The 19,875-nt window shown below is 43.5% G+C and overlaps 1 long non-coding RNA gene across 1 annotated transcript in view; it reads left to right on the top strand.

Moving 5' to 3' along the window:
- LOC117523103 overlaps nt 1-11,011 on the top strand; it is a 39,349-nt gene extending 28,338 nt beyond the window's left edge. The window contains exon 4 of the long non-coding RNA XR_004564420.1: nt 11,000-11,011. This is a non-coding gene — a long non-coding RNA (uncharacterized LOC117523103). The remainder of the gene's footprint in view (nt 1-10,999) is intronic.
- Nucleotides 11,012-19,875: the final 8,864 nt, after the last annotated feature.

Raw genomic sequence — 19,875 nt, 5'->3', positions numbered from 1 at the left:
TTACACAGAGGTCAAAATTAAAAGATGCTCCAATCATATTGAAAAATATTCCACATTATTTGCCTGATCATAAAGAAAAAAGGTATAGTTTGGACTATCTGTGACTGAATTCTATGGAGTTATGGGGTAAAAACAGCAAGAATGGTGACAAAGGTCAGTCTCATTTTGTACAGGGGTCAAAAGTTAAAGTTGCTCCACTTTTGGTAAAAAGTGATGCAAATTATTGGTTGAGCTAATAGTGTTAATAAATGGAATAGTTTTGGCAGTGTTGAATGTTTGTGATATATACTCAACAAAAATATAAACGCAACACTTTTGGTTTTGCTCCCATTTTGTATGAGATGAACTCAAAGATCTAAAACTTTTTCCACATACACAATATCACCATTTCCCTCAAATATTGTTCACAAACCAGTCTAAATCTGTGATAGTGAGCACTTCTCCTTTGCTGAGATAATCCATCCCACCTCACAGGTGTGCCATATCAAGATGCTGATTAGACACCATGATTAGTGCACAGGTGTGCCTTAGACTGCCCACAATAAAAGGCCACTCTGAAAGGTGCAGTTTAGTTTTATTGGGGGGGGGGGGGGGGGGGGTACCAGTCAGTATCTGGTGTGACCACCATTTGCCTCATGCAGTGCAACACATCTCCTTCGCATCATCCGTGAAGAGAACACCTCTCCAACGTGCCAAACACCAGCGAATGTGAGCATTTGCCCACTCAAGTCGGTTACGATGACGAACTGGAGTCAGGTCGAGACCCCGATGAGGACGACGAGCATGCAGATGAGCTTCCCTGAGACGGTTTCTGACAGTTTGTGCAGAAATTCTTTGGTTATGCAAACCGACTGTTCCAGCAGCTGTCCGAGTGGCTGGTCTCAGACGATCTTGGAGGTAAACATGCTGGATGTGGAGGTCCTGGGCTGGTGTGGTTACACGTGGTCTGCGGTTGTGAGGCTGGTTGAATGTACTGCCACATTCTCTGAAACGCCTTTGGAGACGGCTTATGGTAGAGAAATGAACATTCAATACACGAGCAACAGCTCTGGTTGACATTCCTGCTGTCAGCATGCCAATTGCACGTTCCCTCAAATCTTGCGACATCTGTGGCATTGTGCTGCGTGATAAAACTGCACCTTTCAGAGTGGCCTTTTACTGTGGGCAGTCTAAGGCACACCTGTGCACTAATCATGGTGTCTAATCAGCATCTTGATATGGCACACCTGTGAGGTGGGATGGATTATCTCAGCAAAGGAGAAGTGCTCACTATCACAGATTTAGACTGGTTTGTGAACAATATTTGAGGGAAATGGTGATATTGTGTATATGGAAAAAGTTTTAGATCTTTGAGTTCAATATCATACAAATTGGGAGCAAAACCAAAAGTGTTGCGTTTATATTTTTGTTGAGAGTATGTTACCCGTAAGGTGATAAGTAAGGATGATACATGGTCCACGGAGGCTCACTGCGGAAAAAACATAGCAGGTAACGTACTGAGCACGGAGGCTTACTGCGGAAAAAACACGGCAGGTAACGTACTGAGCACGGAGGCTCACTGCTTAAAAAACCTGGCAGGTAACGTACTGAGCACGAAGGATCACTGCGGAAAAAACACGGCAGGTAACGTACTGAGCACGGAGGCTCACTGCTTAAAAAACACGGCAGGTAACGTACTGAGCACGGAGGCTCACTGCGGAAAAAACACGGCAGGTAACGTACTGAGCACGGAGGCTCACTGCGGAAAAAACACGGCAGGTAACGTACTGAGCACGGAGGCTCACTGCTTAAAAAACATGGCAGGTAACGTGCTGAGCACGGAGGCTCACTGCAGAAAAAACACGGCAGGTAACGTGCTGAGCACGGAGGCTCACTGCAGAAAAAACACAGCAGGTAACGTACTGAGCACGGAGGCTCACTGCGGAAAAAACACGGCAGGTAACGTACTGAGCACGGAGGCTCACTGCTTAAAAAACACTGCAGGTAACGTACTGAGCACGGAGGCTCACTGCTTAAAAAACGCGGCAGGTAACGTACTGAGCATGGAGGCTCACTGCGGAAAAAACACGAGATACGTTTATGAGTGTGGAAACTCACAACGGGAAAATCACGACACGTGACATTAGCTTCATAAACAATGAGGAAACGCCAAACCGAGATAACAGAGCGGACAAAACTTAAAGACCAGGTTACCGACTGGGTGTGTTGTTGGAGCACAGCTGGAACCTGAAGGAAACACAATGACAACCCGAAGGTTCACACAACTACATTCTGGCCTTGAATCAGTGGAAGATCTGAGGATATATACTGGTGGTGATGAGGCAGGACAATCAGCTGGGAACGCCCACCCAGCGGGAATGATGATCAGCTGTTAAGACGCCGCTCTAACAGAGCCCACGTGTCATCTTGACAGGAGGGGTGGAGCCCTGATGTGAAGACGTCGCGCTGACAACTCCCATGTGCTGTCTAGATAGGGGGTTTGAGTCATGACATCACCAACCAGCTGAAGCATTGACTTGCCCCAGTCAGCTTCACCTCAGGTTCACCTGGAAAGACAAAGGGAGCAGGAAATGGAACCAAGGTCAAACCCCAACAGCACGTCAGATGGAATTCATAAAAAGGGAGGACGTCCAGCCGCCCAGACCTCCCGATCCATACACACCTCCCCCAGCTCCTCCAGGGGAACCTCCCCGGGGGAAGACCCAGGACAAACCCGGTGACAAAGGGCAGCCCTGGCGGAGGCCAACGTGCACTGGAAACACGTTTGACTTACTACCCGGCAATGTGAACCAAGCTCCTGCTGCGGTCATACAGGGACCAGATAGCCCTTAGCAAAGGACCCCGGACCCCATACTCCCGGAGCACCCCCCACAGGGTGCCCCGAGGGACACGGTCAAACACCTTCTCCAGATCCACAAAACACATGTGGACTGGTTGGGAGAACTCCCATGAACCCTCGAGCACCCAATGGAGCGTGTAGAGCTGGTCCAGTGTGCCGCAACCAGGACGAAAATCACACTGCTCCTGCTGAATCCGAGGTTGGACCATCGGTTGAATTCTCCTCTCCAGTACTCTGGAATAGACCTTACCGAGGAGGCTGAGGAGTGTGATCCCCCTATAGTTGGAACACACCCTCCGGTCCCCCTTCTTAAACAGAGGGACCACCACCCCGGTCTGCCAATCCAGAGGCAGTGTCCCCGATCGCCTCGCGATGTTGCAGAGGCGTGTCAGCCAAGACAGTCCCACAACATCCAGAGACTTAAGGTACTCAGGACGACCCCGGGAGCCTTGCCACCAAGGAGCTTTCTAACCACCTCGGTGACATCGGCCTGGGTAATGGATGAGTCCGCCTCTGAGTCCCCAGTCTCTGCTTCCCCTTCGGAAGACGTGACGATGGGATTTGTGGGACTTAGTCCCACAAAACAGAGGATATTAGTATCATTGTTATTATTGTTATTATTATTATTTCCTTTACCTGATGGACAACTTCAGTTTTCACACTGGCTGGTGCTGACGTCAGAGAACCATCAATTTCAATTTTCAATTTCAATTTATTTTCATTTACATAGCGCCAAATCACAACAGAGTTGCCTCAAAGTGCTTCACACAGGTAAGGTCTAACCTTGCCAACCCCCAGAGCAACAGTGATAAGGAAAAACTCCCTCTGAGGAAGAAACCTCATGCAGACCAGACTCAAAGGGGTGACCCTCTGCTTGGGCCATGATACAAACATAAATTACAGAACAATTCACGGACGAATATACAAGAAATGCTATTGGCGCACAGGACAGGAGGATCGCCATCACGAATACAACTCCCATCTCTGGATGGTGCTACACCTTAAACAGAGAGAAAAATTCTGAATCAGGCATCAGAAAGACAAAAAATACTGTATAATTAGTCAGCATTAAACAAGAAAAACAGAAATACTAAGGTGATCGCCGGCCACTAGCCCTAAACTTCACTAAAAGACCCAGAATTTAGGTAAAGTTGAGGCCACAGCCCGCTCCAATTACTAATAAATGAATTAAGAGTAAAAAGCATAAAACAAAACTGTACCAGTATGCTAGCCATATGAAAGGTCTAGCATATAAAAATATAAAAATAAGCCATATAAAAATAAGTGCATCTTAAGTCTGGACTTGAAAATCTCCACAGAATCTGACTGTTTTATTGATGCAGGGAGATCATTCCACAGAACAGGGGTACGATAAGAGAAAGTTCTGTGACCCGCAGACTTCTTATTCACCCTAGGGACACAAAGTAGTCCTGCACCCTCAGAATGCAAAGCACGTGCCGGTACGTAAGGTTTAAATAGGTCAGCTAGGTAGGGAGGTGCCAGTCCATGAATAATTTTATAAGTTAGTAGCAGAACCTTAAAATCTGATCTCACTAGGACAGGAAGCCAGTGAAGGGATGCCAAAATGGGTGTAATGTGGTCAAACTTTCTGCTTCCTGTCAAAAGTCTGGCTGCAGCATTTTGAACCAATTGGAGACCCCTAATGCTGGACTGCGGTAAACCAGAAAATAGAACATTGCATTAGTCCAATCTAGAAGAGATAAATGCATGGATCAGGGTCTCAGTATCAGCCATAGACGGGATGGGACGAAGCTTCGCTATAATTCGCAGGTGGAAGAACGCAGTCCTAGTAATATTTCTAATGTGGAGGCCAAAGGACAACGAAGGATCAAAAATTACCCCAAGGTTCCTCACTTTGTCAGTGTGATGTATGACAGCGTTAGCTGGTCAAATTGATGCCGATGTCTCACTGGACCAAGAACCATCATTTCAGTCTTATCAGAGTTTAAAAGTAGGAAGTTTCTAGACATCCATCTTCTCACTGCTGCAAGGCAATCTTCTAAGGATTTTATGTGAACGAGATGACCAGCAGTTATTGACATGTATAACTGAGTATCATCTGCATAGCAGTGAAAGGTAATCCCAAAACGCTGCAATATGTGCCCAAGGGGTGCTATGTAAAGGAAGAAAAGCAGGGGGCCTAAGACAGACCCCTGTGGAACCCCACATTTTATGTCACTAAGGTTAGAGGTAGTGTTACTGTACAAAACACAGTGGGAACGACTGGTCAAGTATGACGTCAGCCATGCAAGGACACTCCCAGTAATCCCAAAGTGATTTTCCAGCCTATCAAGTAGAATATGATGATCCACTGTAACCATCGTGTAAAACTCCGGTGTGGCACAGGGGACAACTCTCGTTTCTTGTCCATAACAAGAAAAAAGCCCCAGTTCGTGACTTGAATCCACACAAAGCTGACTCACAATTGACGTCTTTAAATGGCTTTGAGAGGCGGTCATGAAGCTGACCTGCTGCTTCTGAAAACCAGCAAAGCAGAGAACCAGTGAAGCAGCAGGTCAAAGCACTGCTTCGTTGCTTCAAGCAGATCCGCTGCAGCCTGCAGTCATTGTAGAGAAATGATCATTTCCTGATTAACACCCTCAAAAACGACAGCTGCTCTGGTGTCCTGAAGTGAAGGACCGATAAGGGAATCAAAAAATGCTGTTGATGTACTGATTGATCAGTGAGATTTACAGCTGCCGTTACTCACGGCCCAGTTATTTTATTTTTATTTATTTATTTATTTATTTTTTATACATGAGGTTCGGGTGGGCTGTTGCTCCGCCTCCGTTCAGTCTAAAACCGTCATTTATTTAGATTGATTTTCTTCTTTCAGAGACTCTGGAGGTGTGGAGGTTTTACAGATGGCCACGTCATCACACACTGACATGCAGAAGGAGGAGTGTTTGTTTTGGAATATTTTCCATCACCTCCAGTGGTGGTCAGCTGCAGAAGGGGGGTGCAGGATGAAGTGTGTGTGTGTGGGGGGGGGGATAAGCAGCTGATACCTGGTCTGTGCCTCAACCATAATAGTAAGCATTCATGGTTTTCAATGGAAGGTACAGGCATGTACAGTGCATCCGGGAAGTATTCATAGCACTGGTGTTGAGCAGTTTTTGCGGCGGTGGAGTGGAACTGAGAGACTTTGACAGTGAACTTGTGTCATCCTCCAAAGCTGAGGAAGCTGACAAGGGAAGATTTTCGTTATGGTTATACGTGTTGCACTGTAACAAAGATGCAGAAGCTCCAGTGGAAATCAAATTTTACAGCTGAGCTGACTGTCAAACACCCTGTAGGGGGAGAGAGACACCATCTGCCGTGATCCCTCACAGTAATAGATCGAGACACACATCACTGTGGCCATAGAGCGTTTATATTAACTTCTTTTTTCAAATTTTTCTAAGTGGAGGGCAGCATGGTGGTCACCTCCTTCCAAAACAGAAGGTTCCCGGTTCAAGACCCCCTGTGCCCATTCTCCAAATCAACACACAGGTCCTTATTGGATCTGCTGTGACGAGAAGCTAAAAGAACTTACTAAGAGGCAGCTCGCTAACGCAGCTTAAAGTAACACCGTGTTATCTACCTGGAAGTGGTTTGGAGATCTTTAAAGTGATGAGGCACAGACTGAGTGTGCAGAATCCACGTGCAAAACATGTTGGCAGGTTTCAGCCAATATGGGAAACAACTCTTTTCCATCACCAGTGAGGTGCCATCTTTCTTTTATTTACATTCTTTTAATTCGTTGAAAGGTAAGCTAGCTTGTTTTATGGAGGCAGATGAATCAGCGTGTACAGTTAAATGTTAATCTAATGCACCTTCACGTTTCTTCAAACTGGCAGAATTATTAAAACGTATTGTTTTAAACATCAGTGTGTAATTTAATTTTGTCGTGCAGCCTGAGTAACACTGCTGGCCTGATATTTGACAGAGCAGAGATTGAAGACTTTGGAGCGGGACTGTGCTGGTTTCTGAGGGTTACGTGGGATCCTGATGGATCAAAGGTCAGACTGTGTTTGTTCTGTGACTCAGCTGAGGGACGAAGGCAACACTGCAGTCCTGATGGACATGTTTCTATGGCGATTGGGTTTGTTCAAAACCCTTTGGGGTCATAAGGTTGCTGTTCTCCTGCACATGCTACGCCCTCTGTCTGTCTGTCTGTCTGTCTTCAGTCCAGCACCAGTTTGACTGAACGTGAATTCTTCAGTGATCTTATTTTAATGAAGATTTTAATATTGCTGCAATTTTTTTTCCCCAATTACGTTTTGTTACATTTGATAGTTCCAGAGTTAAAATGTTCTACATATGTTGACAATTTATTCAAATTTGGACTTTCAAATGACACAAAAGGAACATATGATGATGACATTTTTAATGTGTAGAGGACTTTGAATTGAAATATTGAAAAAAGTGTTACCCAAATTAAAAATACAATAAGAAAACAAGTCACATGAAACACTTATTAAAAACTATATATATATATATATATATATATATATATATATATATATATATATATATATATGAGGTCTGTGATTAAAAAAAAGCAGTCCTTTTTATTATTATTATTTTTTTTTTTTTTCAAAAAATAAATGGATTTGATTCATATGTTTTTACGTCAGACAAGCTTGAACCCTCGTGCGCATGCGTGAGTTTTGTCATGCCTGTCAGTGACGTCATTCGCCTGTGGGCAGGCTTTGAGTGAGGTGTGGACTCCCCCTCCCGTCGGAATCTCTTTGTCTGAGACGCTGCTGGAGACGGCGCGCGTTGCTTTATCAAATTTTTTCAGGACCTGTGAGGGATATCCGTGTGGACACTATTCAAGAAATTCAGCTGGTTTTCGGTGAAAAGTTTAACGGCTGATGAGAGATTGTGGAGTTTCTTTCGCTTTAAGCACAGCCCACAAAGCGGATCAGCGAGGCGCGGTCTGAGGTGGTGTCCGTCTGGCTGTTTCGAGCTGAAAACATCCTAATTTAAAGCTCTGTTCACCCAGGACGTCGTCAGAGAACAGAGAAGTTTCAGAAAAGGCCGGCATGAGGACTTTATGCGGACATTCCGCTGTTAAAGGACATTTTTTAATGAAAGACCTGCGCGCAAATTCGCCAAGTCGTTTCCGTGACGACTCGGCGAATCTGTGTGCGCTGTGACAGGAAAAACACCTCCGTGTGAAAACCATTTGTAAAATTCAGGTGGCTTTTGATGGCTTTCAACAAGTGAGTATCTGAGAAATTGTTTAACAGCTTGGGCATGTTCCAACTTGTCCGTTAAGGTTTCCAACGGAGGTGTTTTTCCTGTGGTGACCCCCCGCAGTCGGGTCCGGTCCGACATGCGACTCTGCCCGCACGTTCTTTCATTACAAAATCTCCTTTAACAGTGGAATGTCTGGATAAACTCCTGATCCCGAATTCTTCTGAAAGTTCTCTGTTATCTCACTACGTCTAGAGCCTGAAATTAGGAAGTTTTCAGCTTGAAACAGCGAGACAACGCCGCCTCGGAGCGCATATCGCCGTCAGGCGCCGTGGGCCGTCCTTACGGCGACAGTAAAACTCCAAAATCTCTCATCAGCCGTTAAAATTTTCGCTGAAAACCAGCTGAATTTATCGAATGGTGTCCACTCAGTTGTGCCTTACAGGTTTTGAAAAAATTTTGATCAAACAAAGCAGCAGTCTGAGCCATTCCTAAACAATGAAAAAAACGACGAGAGGGTGGGCAACTCCTCACTCAAAGACTGCCCACAGGCGAATGACATAACCGACAGGCGTGAAAAAACTCTCGCATGCCCACGAGGGTTCAAGCATGTCTGATGTAATCACACGTGATTCAAATCCATATAGTTTTTGAAAAAAATAATAAGGTCGGATACTTTTCTCACAGACCTCGTGTGTATGTATATATATATATATATATATATATATGATTGATAGAAAATAAAACCTGCATCAAACAAGATCAACAACGGGAATTTACATTTAATAACATTAAGATTAAAATAGATCTTTACTGTCTGACTTCTGTAGATAAACAGTTACAAAGTGTCCATTAATGAAATGAAAAATTCATTTTTTTTTTTCTTAGACTTTGGGACACATAACAGGCCACGCCTCCTATGACCACAGGTCATGATCGGGCGCAACTCCACCACATAATGGTGCATTCCATTTATTCTTGAAGGTCAGAATTTCCCAGTTACACCACCAGCAACCCACCCCCAAAGAGCGCCACCTGTAGTCAGAATTCCAACTTGTCAACTTGTTTGAAACCCACATACTCAAGCTCCAAGCATCTGCACTTGTGCGCCCTCGGTCTTCTTCCATGAGGTCTCTCTTTGATAGACACAGTATTTTTGTAGCTCTCTATACTCCAGAAATCTTGGAGGTGTCGAGCTTGTTGTCCAACTTGTATTGTTGTGTGGAAACTGGAACACCTGTACCTCAGGTTCCCCGTCGTGATTTTCACAGTGTGAGATGGAAGGCAACCATTCACAATCTTATAAGTCCTCAGCAGAATTTTAAACTCTGCCCCTAAATCAGGGGTGGCCAAGTTCGGTCCTCAAGAGCCACCTTCCTGACACTCTTAGTTGTCTCCCTGCTCCAACACACCTGAATCCAATGAAATGCTCATTAAAAGTCTGCTAACGAGTCTTTCATTGGATTCAGGTGTGTTGGAGCAGGGAGACAACTAAGAGTGTCAGGAAGGTGGATCTCGAGGACTGAACTTGGCCACCCCTGCCCTAAATGAACAGGCAGCCAATGAAGAAATGCCAACATGGAATCATGTGACCAAATTCCAGACAGAATTCACACTGCTGTATTTGGAATCATCTGGAGCATCTCATACTCTTAAAAAAAAACAAAAAAAACAAAACAAAGTTACTATAACTGTTCTGGGCACAGCCTCCACCATAAATGGTAAATGGACTGCATTTATATTGCGTTTTTCCATCTGAATCACAAGCTCAAAGCTCTTTACAATGATGCCTCACATTCAGGATTTTTCCCTCTGATGATGAATCACACTGTTGCCCAATGACATGAATTGATCTTATAGATGGAATATTATTTGTTTTGTTTTTTTTCTGGTAGAACTAGTAATAATAATGTCTGATCTGACCTCCAACCCCCCCCCCAAAAAAAACATGAATAAATTTCAACGTGTTTGCAGTCTGTGAGGTATCACCCACATAAACACACAGTTTTGATCTTTTCAGTCAGTTCTAAGCATAACTTCAGCTGTTAACGTGTCTGGACTAATTCCTGTCATCATGAGGAGGAGAAATGTGTTGGATTTGTGGGGTTTTTACCTCTCTGTGGAATGATAGAAGAATCCGGATGGGGCCTGATGTTATGATGTTCTCTGTAGTTTAATAATGTGATCAGTTTAGGTGGGTGTGTTGTGTTTGTGGATGCTGGGATATCTGTGTTGCTGTAATGCGGTGATTGAGGAGGGGAACAGATGAGGGTGAAGTGGATGTTGGTTCTTCAGTCTGCAGCAGATCTTCCTTTAACTCTCTAATCAAGTTAAACATCACGTCATCTATCCGACCGAGACAAACTCGGTAAGGTTCAATTCCCTCCCAGTTCATCTAAATGAAGCCTCTGCGGCTTCAGCGTCCATTAAAATCAGAAACCTCAGCTCATCCACAGAAACATGGGCGTCGGGATGCTTTGACGTTCGGTGTGTAATGAAGCCGCCGGTAGCGAGATGTGATCACCAGAGGGGCAGATTCATGAAAGGCTCTGATTTCCTCACTGACCCTGTTGTTGTGCTTTAAAGACATTTTCTTTCAATCTTGACCAATTAGAGTTTGACATCATGAATGTCTTTTTTTTTTTTTTTTTTTTTTTTTTTTTTTTTTTTTTTTTTTTTGAGATTCCACCATCAGGCATCATCACCTCTGTAGGTTATAGGTTCAGTTCCCTCTGTGGTCAAGAGCTAAATGCACGTGCAGCTGACATTTTAAAAGTCACAGAGTGAAGAATGTGAGTAATTAAGACGTCACATGATGGATTAATTAAAGGATGTGATGATGAGGATGTGAAGGATGTTGAAGGTGCAGGAGGAAGAGACGCGCTCAGCGACGCGCTCGTTATTCTTATGCTAATCCGAGGACGAGGAGCAGAGCAGCCAAGCAAACAATGGCAGTGGAGCCAGAGAGTCTGGCCTGCAGTCTCCCAGGCTCTGACAGGCATGTCGGGCAGGGCGCCGACACCGACTGGAGGCTGCTGCTGGAGCACCCAGAGGCCCGCCTGCAAGGAGGGGCCCCCAGAGGGGCCGGAGCACGGGGCCAGGCTGGAGGGAGAGGAGAAATGAGCTGGAGAAGTGAAATGGGAAACAGAAAGCAAAGAAACGACTGGCAGGGCGTGGGGGGGGGGTAATGTGAGGAAAAAGGGAGAGAAAGCAAAGACAGACGTAGAGCCGCAGTGGAAAGAGCGTGGACTCTAACCCACAGTACACACAGTCTGATCACCTTCAGGTCCCGGCCCATCCTCTGGGGAGCCGCTGACGTCCAGCTCTTTGTTTATCAGCTGCAGTTTGTGAAGGACTCTGATCTGGAGTCAGAATGAAGCTCAGGATGCATATTAATTAAAATGAGACCCCATCCACCCGCCCCCCGTTTTCTTAATCGTCCAAAATAAATGAAAATAAATTCAGTTCCCTCAACACATTGTAAAAAGAACAAAAAAGAAAAGAAAAAGCTTTCTTGAGGTTTTTGTATTCACTTTTGTGTCCTGCTTGTGTATGTTATCAGTTTGCACTGGACTTTCCTATGCTAGTGGTACGCTACAACTAGTCACGGCTGCTAGTTTTTAATGGAGGATTGAGCTTTTTATTACAAATATCTGTAACAGTGACTTGCTGTGCAGCAAATTTACAACCTCAATTCCAATGAAGTTGGGACGTTGTGTGAAATGTAAATAAAAACAGAATACAATGATTTTCAAATCCTCTTCAATCTATATTCAATTGAATACACCACAAAGACAAGATATTTAATGTTCAAACTGATAAACTTTATTGTTTTTGTGCAAATATGTGCTCATTTTGAAATGTGCCCAAGGCTGTGACTGGTGGTAGTGTGTGTATACATTTTTGTAAATTTATTTATTGCGTTAATCTCCCAAATAACAATAGCTAACTGTTTTACTAGGTTTCTTTAGTCGCTGTATTCATCAGGGCTGTGGAAAAATAAGTGGATCCGAGGAATTCTGTGGATTTCATCATGGGGGGGGGGGGGGGGGGGGGGGTAGTGTTGTACTCTTGTCATCACTTTTTAAAATGTCTATCGCAAAACTTTTTCTTTTTTTACAACATCGTGCAAGTTTTATAAGTCCGCGGACACTGATCTGTGTGTTACAGATACAAATCTGTGTCCTTGGATCCGCGGAACTTACAGAGGAAAAATGCCACTCAAAGCGTAGCTGTTATGACAGTTGTCATAAAGCGCAACTGGTTGGTTGCTGCAGCGACGCTGTGTGGCTCCTGCAAGACGCTTCAGCTAAACGTAGCATGTGGACATCGCAAACCTTTAGAGCGCTCAAGTTTTTAAAAGAAGACTTGTGCAGCATGTCTGTGTCACGGACCGACATCAGACAGAGCGAAGATGGTGAGAAAGATGGTTTGAAAAAGTCTGATGAGGACAAGAATCTGTGGAATTGTCACTGGCTTCATTAACACACCTGAAAGATAAACAGAAAAGTGAACTGTGCCATCAGGAAACATGGTAAGAACTTTTATCTCTCTGGAAAACAATTATTGTGCTGTTCAAACAGGATCTTAGAAAACATTATGTGACTCTTTTTTTATTATTAATCTAGACTTTCTTTCATTGGAAAAAAAAAGACATTGTGGCTTTGAATGGATTTACATGAATTTACACAAGAATGTAAATGAGTTTTTATGAATGTAGACTTTTTTCATGGGGAAAAAAGACACTGTGGCTTTATAGGAATTTACACAAGAATATGTGACTTTTTTACTATAAGGTATGTTATTGATATTTTACCACGATTTTCAAAATATTCTACAATCTTTAGCTGTGGTTTTTGAAATGCTGTAACAGTCTTTTCAGTCTTCATAAATTTCATGTAGTTTAATTGTTCTGAGTTGATGCATAATTTGGTTTACAATTAAAAGGAAAATCATTCCAGGTCCAACTTCCACGTCATATTCTGTTATTTCAACAGGATCATTGACAGGTCAGATGAAGTGTTGAATCTAGGATCATTTAAATATGCACTTGAGATTTTTTTTTTTTTTCTTCCAGAGATGTTGAAAATGTATCATTAGTTACAAAATTAATTTGGTTTCTGGGGCCCCACAGGCCCTAAACCCCAGCTCAACCCCCTGCAAATTTTTCTTGGATTTCACAATTTTCATTTCACAGCCCTGATTTATGAAATGTGAGTGGATGAATAAAAACATAAATAGTTTTGGTGAAATACTGAGAAACATGTTCAAGGTCCTTCTAAATTTAATCCATTTGCAGTTGGTAATTGGTAAAGGTTGTCACTGTCTTACAGAATTGTTTCCTTATTTTAGCTTAAAGTCTTTGTCTGATTTTTATTTATTTATTTATTTTTTCATCTTGCCGAAACAGTTTTGTAAGATATGTTAGTCAGTATGTATGTTAGTTTTTTGTTTTGGTTTGTTTTTTTTGTTTTTTTTGTAATCATTGCATTTTTCTGCTTTAATTTGCAGTGCAGCACAGTTTACATCGCATACACTTGCAACTTCACATATCTCAGCCCCTAGCAAGGTACCTTTCAGCACACAAAGCTGAAGGTCAAAGGTCAAGGTCACAGCAAGGTCAAACACGAAATTCAACGAAACAACTTTCCTCGTCGCAATTTTTGAAACTTTGCCTCCAAATTTGGCATGAATATAGTATGTTCCCTTGCCCGTCAGCCCCGCTTCATCATGGTTGTTCCTCATAGCAGTCTCTATTCATCTTCTGGCAAGATACCAGTCACTCTCAGGGTGACAGTTTTGTTTTTTCTTTTTTTTGTTTTGTTTTTGATGAGCACCTTAAAGAAGCCATTCACTCATTCTCGTGTATTGAAAAGTCACTGACGTTCCAGAATGTAATGCTAATGGGCTGACCTCAGTGTGAAAACTCACTATTGTCTGTAGTGTCAAAATGATTAATTTGTGCCTTACAGATAGCCTGCCTAACACGTTTGCAACCTGTATTAAAAATGCCTCCATGTAACCTTACAGCTGGAAAAACACACGGTCTCTGCCTGGTGTCCTCCCTTTTTCCTCCTTAGCTGAAACTCTGATAACATTCATTGTTCAACAAGAGTTTCAGTTGAGGAGCAAAAATTTTGACACTACATGTCACATAACTGAATACTAATGAGCTAATCTTCGCATGAAAACTTGCTAGTGTCACAACGCAATGCTAAGATTCACATGACAGGTTGCTAGCATCACACAACACTGCTTCCAGGCTAGCGTTAGCACAAGCAGAGTTCCTCCTTTGTGAGCACTGGGATTTATAAAGTGCTTAAAAAATACTAAATTTTTCTTAATTTTACATGTTGCCTGAAGAAATGATGAACTATGTGTAGTTTTTGCCAGACTAACTAACTTATGTGGTACAGTAGTGTTCACAATAATAGTAGTGTGACATTCAGTCAGTGAGTTTGTCAATTTTGTGGAACAAACAGGTGTGAATCAGGTGTCCCCTATTTAAGGATGAAGCCAGCACCTGTTGAACATGCTTTTCTCTTTGAAAGCCTGAGGAAAATGGGACGTTCAAGACATTGTTCAGAAGAACAGCGTAGTTTGATTAAAAAGTTGATTGGAGAGGGGAAAACTTATACGCAGGTGCAAAAAATTATAGGCTGTTCATCTACAATGATCTCCAATGCTTTAAAATAGACAAAAAAAAACAGAGACGCGTGGAAGAAAACGGAAAACAACCATCAAAATGGATAGAAGAATAACCAGAATGGCAAAGGCTCACCCATTGATCAGCTCCAGGATGATCAAAGACAGTCTGGAGTTACCTGTAAGTGCTGTGACAGTTAGAAGACGCCAGTGTGAAGCTAATTTATTTGCAAGAATCCCCCACAAAGTCCCTCTGTTAAATAAAAGACGTGCAGAAGAGGTTACAATTTGCCAAAGAACACATCAACTGGCCTAAAGAGAAATGGAGGAATATTTTGTGGACTGATGAGAGTAAAATTGTTCTTTTTGGGTCCAAGGGCCGCAGACAGTTTGTGAGATGACCCCCAAACTCTGAATTCAAGCCACAGTTCACAGTGAAGACAGTGAAGCATGGTGGTGCAAGCATCATGATATGGGCATGTTTCTCCTACTATGGTGTTGGGCCTATATATCACATACCAGGTATCATGGATCAGTTTGGATATGTCAGAATACTTGAAGAGGTCATGTTGCCTTATGCTGAAGAGGACATGCCCTTGAAATGGGTGTTTCAACAAGACAATGACCCCAAGCACACTAGTAAACCAGCAAAATCTTGGTTCCAAACCAACAAAATTAATGTTTTGGAGTGGCCTGCCCAATCCCTGGACCTAAATCCAGTTGAGAACTTGTAGGGTGACATAAAAAAAAAGCTGTTTCTGAAGCAAAACCAAGAAATGTGAATGAATTGGGGAATGTTGTTAAAGAATCTTGGAGTGGAATAACAGCTGAAAGGTGCCACAAGTTGGTTGACTCCATGCCTCGCAGATGTGAAAAAAATCATGAAAAACTGTGGTTATACAACTAAATACTAGTTTAGTGATTCACAGGATTGCTAAAAAAGCAGTTTGAACATAATAGTTTTGAGTTTGTAGCGTCAACAGCAGATGCTACTATTATTGTGAACACCCCCTTTTCTACTTTTTTTACTAATAGCCCAATTTCATAGCCTTAAGAGTGTGCATATCATGAATGCTTGGTCTTGTTGGATTTGTGAGAATCTACTGAATCTACTGGTACCTTGTTTCCCATGTAACAATAAGAAATATACTCAAAACCTGGATTAATCTTTTTAGTCCCATAGCACTACTATTATTCTGAACACTACTGTACATATGTGTGTGTGTGTGTGTGTCTTTCTCTCTTTGAATGGTCTTGCTGACTGTTCATGTTGTAGTTCTTCTTCACAAAATGGTTTTTATAGCGCCCCAAATGAAAGCACACAGTCTCCCTTAACTAGCTCCCCATGTCTTAACCTGGTGCCCAGGTTTCTGTTTCACCAGATTTCTAAGCATCCTCAGTGCAGAGTAGCCTGAGATTCCTTTCCCTGAGGGTCCAGTTACGCCTCAGTGGTTCCCTATAACGGAGTTTTATTCTGTCCAGGTGGGTCGGCTGACAATGTCTCCTTTGATTCCTCTAACGCTCAGCGTTCCCTCTCCAAGATGTAATGTGCAGCTAGCTTCAGCGGCTATGCTACATTACCCGCTGTTACCTGAGGAGACGGCAGGATAACATCGGGACAGACCCACAGACACGTAGACTGTCGATGGCGTGAAAGAACACGGGTCTGAAGGCTACGGGACTCTGGGAAAGTCTGAATCCCGAGTCATCTCTGAGTCAGTCACTGAGTGAATGTGCAATAAGGAGACGAGTGAGGAAAGCCACCAAGACATCCAGATAACCCAGAAGACTTTATAGGCTTCTGTGGTTATGACTGGAGAAATTGTGCACAGTGCAAGTTTTGTATTTTGCATCACCAGTTATACAGCTTCATGATGAAGTGCTATAGAGAAGGTTTTTATAAAAACGAAAAAACACTTGAAAGTTCATCTACAATTTGCCAGAAGGCACATTTGAGATTCAAGCATAGATTTGATTTATGTTGAAAGAAAATTCTTCTCTGTGCAACTCCACGATGAAGGCATGAGTGGTGATACAAAACGCAACATTAAGTACGACAAGTGACTCAGTATGAGTGTTACACCAGAGACCTCTTAGATGATACATTGAGCTGGTTGTTGTCTGGGGGCGGAGTGTGTGTGTGTGTGTGTGTGTGTGTGTGTGTGTGTGTGTGTGTGTATATATACACTCAACAAAAATATAAACGCAACACTTTTGGTTTTACTCCCATTTTGTATGAGATGAACTCAAAGATCTAAAACTTTTTCCACATACACAGTATCACCATTTCCCTCAAATATTGTTCACAAACCAGTCTAAATCTGTGATAGTGAGCACTTCTCCTTTGCTGAGATAATCCATCCCACCTCACAGGTGTGCCATATCAAGATGCTGATTAGATACCATGATTAGTGCACACAATAAAAGGCCACTCTGAAAGGTGCAGTTTTATCACACAGCACAATGCCACAGATGTCGCAAGATTTGAGGGAGCGTGCAATTGGCATGCTGACAGCAGGAATGTCAACCAGAGCTGTTGCTCGTGTATTGAATGTTCATTTCTCTACCATAAGCCGTCTCCAAAGGCGTTTCAGAGAATTCTGCAGTACATCCAACCAGCCTCACAACCGCAGACCACGTGTAACCACACCAGCCCAGGACCTCCACATCCAGCATGTTCACCTCCAAGATCGTCTGAGACCAGCCACTCGGACAGCTGCTGAAACAATCGGTTTGCATAACCAAAGAATTTCTGCACAAACTGTCAGAAACCGTCTCAGGGAAGCTCATCTGCATGCTCGTCGTCCTCATCGGGGTCTCGACATGACTCCAGTTCGTCATCGTAACCAACTTGAGTGGGCAAATGCTTACATTTGCTGGTGTTTGGCACGTTGGAGAGGTGTTCTCTTCACGGATGAATCCCGGTTCACACTGTTCAGGGCAGATGGCAGACAGCGTGTGTGGTGTCGTGTGGGTGAGCGGTTTTCTGATGTCAATGTTGTGGATCGAGTGGCCCATGGTGGCGGTGGGGTTATGGTATGGGCAGGCGTCTGTTATGGACGAACAACACAGGTGCATTTTATTGATGGCATTTTGAATGCACAGAGATACCGTGACGAGATCCTGAGGCCCATTGTTGTGCCATACATCCAAGAACATCACCTCATGTTGCAGCAGGATAATGCACGGCCCCATGTTGCAAGGATCTGTACACAATTCTTGGAAGCTGAAAATGTCCCAGTTCTTGCATGGCCGGCATACTCACCGGACATGTCACCCATTGAGCATGTTTGGGATGCTCTGGACCGGCGTATACGACAGCGTGTACCAGTTCCTGCCAATATCCAGCAACTTCGCACAGCCATTGAAGAGGAGTGGACCAACATTCCACAGGCCACAACTGACAACCTGATCAACTCTATGCGAAGGAGGTGTGTTGCACTGCATGAGGCAAATGGTGGTCACACCAGATACTGACTGGTATCCCCCACAATAAAACAAAACTGCACCTTTCAGAGTGGCCTTTTATTGTGGACAGTCTAAGGCACACCTGTGCACTAATCATGGTGTCTAATCAGCATCTTGATATGGCACACCTGTGAGGTGGGATGGATTATCTCAGCAAAGGAGAAGTGCTCACTATCACAGATTTAGACTGGTTTGTGAACAATATTTGAGGGAAATGGTGATATTGTGTATGTGGAAAAAGTTTTAGATCTTTGAGTTCATCTCATACAAAATGGGAGCAAAACCAAAAGTGTTGCATTTATATTTTTGTTGTGTGTATGTATGTGTATGTATGTATGTATGTATATACGAGGTCTCTTAGATAATAAACCGACCCTTTTTTTTTTTTAACTATATGGATTTGAATGACGTGTGATTACACCAATCATGCTTGAACCCTCGTGCGCATGCGTGAGTTTTTTCACGCGTGTCGGTGACGTAATTTCCCTGTGGGCAGGCCTTGAGTGAGATGTGGTCCCCCCCTCTCGGCTGAATTCCTTTGTTTCACACGCTGCTCGAGACGGCGCGCGTTGCTTTATCAAAATTTTTTCTGGACCTGTGAGGAATATCCGAGTGGACACTATTCGAGAAATTAAGCTGGTTTTCGGTGAAAAGTTTAACGGCTGATGAAAGATTATGGGGTGTTTCTGTCGGTGTAAGGACTTCCCACAGAGCGGGACGTCCTGCAGCGCTTCCAGGCGCCGTCGTCGGCCTGTTTAGAGCTGAAAACATCCTAATTTAAGGCTTAATTCACCCAGGACGTCGTGAGAGAACAGAGAAGATTCAGAAGAGGCCGGCATGAGGACTTTATGCGGACATTCCACTGTTTAAGGACATTTTTTAATGAAAGACGTGCGCGCAAATTCGCCGAGTCGTTTCCATGACGACTCGGCGAATCTGTGTGCGCTGTGACAGGAAAAACACCTCCGTGTTGAAAACCATTTGTAAAATTCAGGCGGCTTTTGATGGCTTTCAACAAGTGAGTAACTGAGAAATTGTTTAACAGCTTGGGCATGTTCCAACTTGCCCGTTAAGGTTTCCAACGGAGGTGTTTTTCCTGTCGCAACCCCCCCGCGGTCGGGTCCGGCCCGACATGCGACTCTGCCCGCATGTTCTTTCATTACAAAATGTCCGTTAACAATGGAATGTCCGAATAAACTCCTCATGCCGACTTCTTCTGAAAGTTCTCTGTTCTCTGACGACTTCCTGGGTCAACAGAGCCTGAAATGTGGAGGTTTTCAACTTGAAACGGCGAGACGACGCCACCTCGAAGCGCAGATCGCCGTCAGGTGCTGTGGGCCGTCCTTAAAGCGACACTACCAGACCAAAATCTCTCATCAGCCGTTAAAATTTTTACCGAAAACCAGCTAAATTTATCGAATGGTGTCCACTCAGTTGTGCCTTACAGTTTTGAAAAAATTTTGATCAAACATAGCAGCAGTCTCTGAGCCATTCCTAAACAATGAAAAAAACGATGAGAGGGTGGGTGACTCCTCACTCAGACTGCCCACAGGCGAATGACGTAACCGACAGGCGTGAAAACACTCTTGCATGCCCACGAGGGTTCAACCATGTCTGATGTAATCACACGTGATTCAAATCCATATGGTTTTTGAAAAAAATAATAAGGTCGGATACTTTTCTAATAGACCTCGTATATGTGTATGTATGTATGTGTA

This window comes from Thalassophryne amazonica, chromosome 13 (genome assembly GCF_902500255.1).
Source record: "Thalassophryne amazonica chromosome 13, fThaAma1.1, whole genome shotgun sequence".
NCBI classification, from domain to species: Eukaryota; Metazoa; Chordata; class Actinopteri; order Batrachoidiformes; family Batrachoididae; genus Thalassophryne; species Thalassophryne amazonica.
Note: the sequence above shows the minus strand (reverse complement) of the source record. Positions and strands in the feature narration are given on the sequence as shown.